We start from the raw sequence: 7,751 nt of genomic DNA on the forward strand, positions 1-7,751 counted from the left end.
TACATCTGATAGTGTTAATTGTTGATTTGAAAGAACTTGAAATTTCAAGGTTAATATATATATATATATATATATATATATATATATATATATATATATATATATATATATATATATATATATATATATATATACATATACATATACATATAGAAATAGAAATAGAAACAGAAGTGGTAATGTCTGAAAGAGGTGGAGAAAGTACAACTTCCGTGTTTCGGAAATCGCTCAAAAATGGATTGAACATTTTTGATAAAATACTAATATGATTAAAAATAACTAAAAGGGTACTAAAGTTATCGTGTTTACAGATGAACAAATAGACTAAATTGCGACTCAATCAGGTGAAAAACGATTTTAGCCCTTTTACAAGACGTCTTCTATACTTGAAACTGCGTATACGACAGGATTATGAATGTTGAATCTATTTGGAGATACAACTTTGATCCAGGCCAGGGGTCGGCAACCTACGGCTCGCGAGCCGCATGCGGCTCCTTTGATGTCAAGTTGCGGCTATTCAGCTTATTGTATTTTATTTTTAAAACTCATAAAAACATTGTTCTGCAACAGTCGGTAATGGAAGATATAATAATAAATATAAACAATTGACACTCGCTAATATATTAGAATATTTAGTTACTCCCTATTTCAATGTACTTTCTATTAAATTGTCCATTCGAAATTGTAACATTCAACTTCATGGTGGATATCATAAAGAAACTAAATGAGCTTAATGTTAAACTGGAAGGAAAACCCAGCATATGCCTTGGTTGAAGAGGTGGATTGTTTCGATTAAAAACAACCTTTTTTGGTTAAAACCATGGAAAGCGGTAAATTACTTAATTACGAAAAATCTGGAAATAAAAATATCGTGATGAAACCAATGCTACTATAAACATAAATTACTTCAGTATTACTATAAACAAAATGAAGGATGTTTTCACTGAGAGATTTGAGCAATTCAAAACAAATTCAAGCACTCTGACGTTTATAATAGACCCTTTCAACAAAGAAACAAATGAGATTATTTCATACATTTAAAGCTATTTATTTAAAATTATAATATATATATATATATATATATATATATATATATATATATATATATATATATAATCTTTAACAAACACTATACTATTGACTATACTATTGACACAACAATGTTTGTGGCTCTTTAAAATCTGGGTAATTTTGTGAATAGTAGCTTTTGGCTCTTCCGTCTCAAACGGTTGCCGACCCCTGATCTAGGCAAATACAAAATGTGCGTCAGCCGGGAATCGAACCCGGAACGACTGCTTGGAAGGCAATTATACTGATATTTACACGCTCACATTTAAATGGTTGAAGATAAATTCTAGACCCTTCGGATCAGCTGATGACAATGAATTACTAATATTACTTTCATTTGACGTCACACGTCTCCATCGAACTCGCTTTTGGGCAGCCCTCTTTATAAGCCCGGCAACCCTTGCCTCTACTATTGTCCTTCTCCAGGATTTCCTTGTCCTGTCTACTTTCCTCTTCCCCCAGGGATCCCTGTCTTGGGCGACTATTGAAATTATACAGGTCTAAAGTTTGATATAACATAAAGCAACACGCTGAGACTGGCAATTGTTGTGGAGCCAATGACACCCAAATGAAGTTTAAACCACTAGCAGTATGAGATTATTAGTAGTTTAGCTTGTTCGTGTTTGGAAAATGCAAAAAGCCATAAATGTATGTTCCGTGTATAATGTCAACATTGTTAAAATATCGAATAATCTTAATTAGATACAAAGATAACCCCACGCTACCACATACATTTGTAAGTTGACTAATATGACATATAAGATAATATAACTGATAAATTGTAACATATTTTCGAAAAAAATCACATTTCTAATAAGTTTATCCAGAAAAAAACTCGTTTTAATAAAATTTAAAAAATCTATTATAATAAAAAGCTTTTTGTTTGCAATGAAAAGTAAAATAAACTGATTTTCTTTAAATTTATAATAATTCACAACCATTTCAGTAAATCAAAAGTATGGGTCTTAAGTCTTTGTAATAAATCATTTACAAACATTTTGTCGCTGAAGATAATGTAGCAAAAAATGTTTTATTTTAACTATACAGTCAATATTTCCATGTTGCAGACCCGCTGAAGACTTCTGCATGACTCAAGACACGTAAAGTGGCTTCCCCTTACTTCTCTTCTATGGTTATTGATTCAATGCATTGCTTTATTATTATACCCTTGAGGAGTTTGTTTTGATTTTGCAATAAAATTTGTATTTAAAAACTTTTTATTATCACAATTTGCCGTTGGCCCTGGAATGCCCCTTTTGTTTAGTGGCTCAACCCTTTGTTGAGGTAACTAAACTAAAAGAACATTTCTTTCCTTCTCGAAGTACATTCTTTAAAGTTACAGTCAAAGGGGAACAACCGCAAAAATATTACGTAACTCGAGACAGTATTAATATCCTCCCCTACATTTGTGAACAAAATATAATCTTCTAACTTAAAATTTTCGAATTCATTACCTTACAATATCTAATCCCAGAGTTTTTTAATTAAACTATTTGCATAAGATGTTTTGCATATGCACATACTTTTCTTTGATTATTTTATCTTGAAAAAAGAAAGTTTTACTTAAAATCGAAAAACATAGAATTTCAGACGATACAAAAAAAAGCGTTTAATTAGTTCACGGAGCGCAGATCAGTCTTTTGGCAAAATAGTATTAATCGAAAACATTTACTTAATTACTTGCCAATTATTTACTAGACTCAATTTCAATGATTGTCTTACTACGAGTAATTTTTATCTCCCATGTTAATTTGTAACAGTACTAAAGGGAAGCTAAAACTATTTTCGTTAATTCTTTAATTAATACTTCGGAAAATATAATGCTTATATAAAGGTTATTAATCTAAGTATATTATTTATTAACAGAAAACAACCTTTTGTTGTTAAATTAGTGTTAAAAGTATTTTGCGTCTAACTTTAAAAAACAAGGTGACCATATAAGAAAACCAAAACGCTATTGTTTTATTACATTATTATTGTTTAAAATTTAACGATACGCCTTACACTGTACTTCAAGGCTGATCTAAATATGTCATCTATTATTTTGTTAATCTTAAAACGAAGCAATCGCAATGCAGTTTATTAACCTGGCTAGATCAAGGGTCGGCAACCTGCGGCTCGCGAGCCGCATGCGGCTCTTTTGATATCAAGATGCGGCTCTCCAGCTCCTTGAACAAATACTAATAATCTTAATAAAAAAAAAAAAAATATTTGAAATAAAAAAAAAATGTTAGTGGCTCTTTAAAACCAGGGAAATTTTGAAAATTTTAACTTTTAGCTCTTCCGCTTCAAAAGGTTGCCGACCCCTGGGCTAGATAAATAACCAATATAAAATCCTTTATAATAACAAAAATTTTGTATGCAATGAAAATAAAAAAGAATAAAAACTTTCTCTTTTTAATAAAATGTTAGGTAGCTAAACTACGTCATTTTCCATATCCCGTTACAGCATTTATTTTGGTGATCAAACAAATTATCAGAAGGCTGTAGTCCCAAATTTACGCATTAGAAATTTTCTCTCGTATTGAATGTCGGTGGTGTAAACGTCAGCATTGTTGCATTCAAAGCAGGCGGTCCAGTTTTGATTCCCGGCTAACGCATTGATTTTTTATAAAATGTTGATTCCCAAATGCTATAAAGGGAATTTTAAAATGTTGGTTAACATACTTGAAAACATTAACGTTTTGTTGAACCTACAGATAATTTTAATTTGACATCATTTATTTAAATATTTGACTGTTTTATTTATCTTTTTACCACTTGTCTGTCAAAATCATCGGTTTTTTTTCGTCTGCCAATGACAATAGTTGTCTTCCAGCGTGCCACTGGAAACACTGACCCCCCCCCCCCTCACCCGCTCCCCCACACCCACCCTGTTACTGAGGAATTTGTCCAGACTAATGTTAAACAGTATGTTTGCCTTCTAAGCAGGCGAAGCGTGTTCGATTCTCGGCTGACGCACATTTTTTAATTGCATAGATCAAAGATGTATTTTCAAATGGATTGAACATTCCTAACCCTGTCGTATACGCAGTTTCAAGTATAGAAGACGTCTTGTAAAAAGGGCTAAAATCGTTTTACACCTTATAGAGACAGTCAATATTTCAGAAATAAAACGATTAAATAATTGATAAGAAAACAAAAAACTGGCACTTTTAAAGCCGGGTGTGTATGTCTGTGTGTGTGTGGGAAGGGGGGGGGGGGGTTGAGTAAGAGAAAGAGAGAAGTTGTTAGCTGACGTGTGACTTAATTTTATCTGAATTGTAGGGAGTGGTTGTTTTGGGTCATTCGGTCTACGTATCAACAGTGAGGTATGTGGATATTAGTTTATTATTTTAGGATCATTAAAAGTTCAAATTAACTATTATAGATTTTTTTAAAAAGTAAAATATAAAAAATAGCATGCGTCAGCCGGGAATCGAACCCGGATCGACTGCTTGGAAGGCAACCATGCTGACCTTTACACCACCGACGCCGATACCAAAATTTGAATTATTTAAAATTCCAATCGGGCAGTGGTTGAATCGACGGTGATTGATTTGAAGATTGACTGTTTGGTGTCACAAGTTAGTGGAAAGCCCCTGAGTCCACCCAGCTCTGATGGGTACCTGACTCACGATAAGGAAACTAAAGGCGGCTGGGCATAGTACTGACCACATTATCCCTACATATACCGAAGTCAAGAAACATGAACTCTACTTTATCGCCCCAAAAGATCGTTTGATCTAAAGAGGAATATTAACCAAAAGTAAATCTTTTAAAATGTTATAACCCTATCATAACAATAATTCTAAAAAAGTAAAACAAAAATAAGGCACTGAATTTAAAAACTAATGTAGATTTTTTCCCTTAGTTTTAAAATTTAAATCAACAATATTTTGATAGGTAAACAGAAAAATTCTATTTAAAAAACGTACGTAACATATACTCGTATATAAGCCGGTGTTAGTTACAAAATGAAAATAAAAATATAGACAATAAACTTATAATAATTTCTGATAGGGACGTAAATGTATTCTCAAAATATCTGCGAACGAGACCATAAGATATCACCCCCTTCTAACCCTCATGATGTAACAATCTGAGATGGGTAAACTGTCTTGAGTCTAGGGCAGGGGATATTTTCCTGACAACACAACGAATAATTTTAATGAGAAGTTTATTACCTCCCATATTCAACGACTTTATTGATAAAGGGAAAATAGAAATGTATTCTCATTAATATTTTGTTAAATACTTCGTGAAGTACATTGCTTAAAGTTCATTAGTGGATTTTTTAAATTAGCAAAACACATTAATGGTTGTTTAATTCAATAATAAGAGTACTTTTTTGGAAAATTAATAAACAGCGTGACTATATACGATAACAAAACAGCTATTGTTTTGTTACATTATTATTCTATAAAATAAAACGATACGGCTTTAACTGTTGCAGTAACAATGTTATTATTGACAAATTATTTTAATCAAATCTAAAAAAAAAATAATAATAAAATCCTCAATTAAACGGAAAGGAAAAGAATGGAAAGTTAAAGATAATTACAACACATTAAGTGATTAACAGATAAACTCAGGATTTATGGAAGAACTTATAACAGCGATCCCACAAAAGACGACCAAGAAACTTAGGCCATACTCAACAGTAAAATAATTCTCAATCCGGAAAAATACCAATACTGCAATACAACCATCTTTGCCACAACTGCATTAGTAAACATATACATCATTCCAAAAATAATTTTCGCAGCGACGTACTCTACAATACAATATTAAACAAACAAACAAGCACATTAGATCATTCATTTTCAAAAACACGATTAGAAACATTAGCAACAAAACCTTAATACAAAACAAATTAAATGGAGGTATAAGGCTACACGACATTCATACTAAAATAAACACCTTCCGATTAAAACATCTGGATAGAATAAGGATAGATCCACATTATCATCCACTAGCACAATACTACAAAGGGTTAAACATAAAGATAATTCTAAAATTAAACATCACAACACTACACTATGGGGGAAATGACATAGGCAGCTTTTTATAAAGAAACGCTAGCAAATTTCCAAAGAAACAGAAGCATTATTATGGAAGACACACACAAAATATACGACATCCAAATCAAACAACAAGCGACACCCTTATACACCAGGATTAGTTGGCCCAAGGAACGCAATATAAAGATACATATTTTAGAAACCTACATAATAAACTCATTACACCAAAAGAAAGGGAATTAGCGTACAGACTGATTTTTAATACAACACCAGTGTTACGAAATACAAAGTCAAAATCAAAATGTTAAAATAACATGTCAAACGTCAGACAAAATATACAAGAAACCGAGAAACACATTCATTTAGATTGTTTATTAGTACAGAAAGCAAAGCAAACTTGAGAAAATATTGAAAACCACCAATCAAACAGCCACAAGAAATAAAGTAATCACACTTAACTTAATTATTCTAATTAACACGACTAGATAAAGAACAGAAGACGAAAACAGACTAGTAGCAAACGGCTATTTATATATCGACTATGTGGGGAAATATGAATAAATTCAGATTTTATTTTAAAAAATGCACTAACATCGAGGTAAAATGAATATTTCAAGCAAAGCTAAGACATAGACTGGGAACTCTCACCTAACAAAACAAAACAAAAAAAATTAATCAGCCACAACATGGCGACGCAGCACAACAGCCAGTAACAAGCATGTATGCAGTCATCACACAGATATCGACACCAAAGAAAGAAACATCCGACCCTCAAATCTCACAACAACAAACAATCTTGCTGACATCAACAACCAAAAGGAAGTAAGAGGACAGCCAAGTACCGGAGAAAACATCAAAAGCAGCTTAAGTTAATGTAGGAGAAAACGAGTCAGCAGCCACCACCCCGTCCAAAACACCGACTGAAGACCGACTCAACAATTGTCTACTCTGCTTTTGTTTGTTCTTCGTACCAAGGGCAAACCTTATGGTTAAGGAACACTTCGACGCCTTAATCTGTCGCATATGCAAAGTTACAATAGATACAAACATGCTCAAAAATTTTGCAACGAAAAACCCACAGGACATTTAGATACAAGTGCTCGTATTGTGAGGCTACAGACACCGACTTTACCACAAAGAAACAACTAAAAACGCACCTCAAAAGCTGGCACTCAGACAACGACCCAGCACACACCAAAGTTTATTGTAGAAAAGACTCAAACAACGAAGTTTATTGTAGAAAAGACTCAAACAACGAAGTTTATTGTAGAAAAGACTCAAACAACGAAGTTTATTGTAGACAAGACTCAAACAACGAAGTTTATTGTAGACAAGACTTAAACAACGAAGTTTATTGTAGACAAGACTCAAACAACGAAGTTTATTGTAGACAAGACTCAAACAACGAACTTTATTGTAGACAAGACTCAAACAACGAAGTTTATTGTAGACAAGACTCAAACAACGAAGTTTATTGTAGACAAAACTCAAACAACGAAGTTTATTGTAGACAAGACTCAAACAACGAAGTTTATTGTAGACAAGACTCAAACAACGAAGTTTATTGTAGACAAGACTCAAACAACGAAGTTTATTGTAGACAAGACTCAAACAACGAAGTTTATTGTAGACAAGACTCAAACAACGAAGTTTATTGTAGACAAGACTCAAACAACGAAG

At 32.5% G+C, this 7,751-nt stretch overlaps 1 non-coding gene across 1 annotated transcript; it reads right to left on the reverse strand.

Annotated features, from left to right (window-relative positions):
- Positions 1–4,471: 4,471 nt before the first annotated feature.
- Trnag-ucc (transfer RNA glycine (anticodon UCC)) lies at positions 4,472–4,543 on the reverse strand. The gene has a single exon. It is a non-coding gene; the product is annotated as a tRNA-Gly (tRNA).
- Between the last annotated feature and the right edge of the window lie 3,208 nt (positions 4,544–7,751).

This window comes from Physella acuta, unplaced genomic scaffold (assembly GCF_028476545.2).
Source record: "Physella acuta isolate Inbredline_101_S28 unplaced genomic scaffold, ASM2847654v3 ptg000699l, whole genome shotgun sequence".
Lineage (NCBI taxonomy): Eukaryota > Metazoa > Mollusca > Gastropoda > Physidae > Physella > Physella acuta.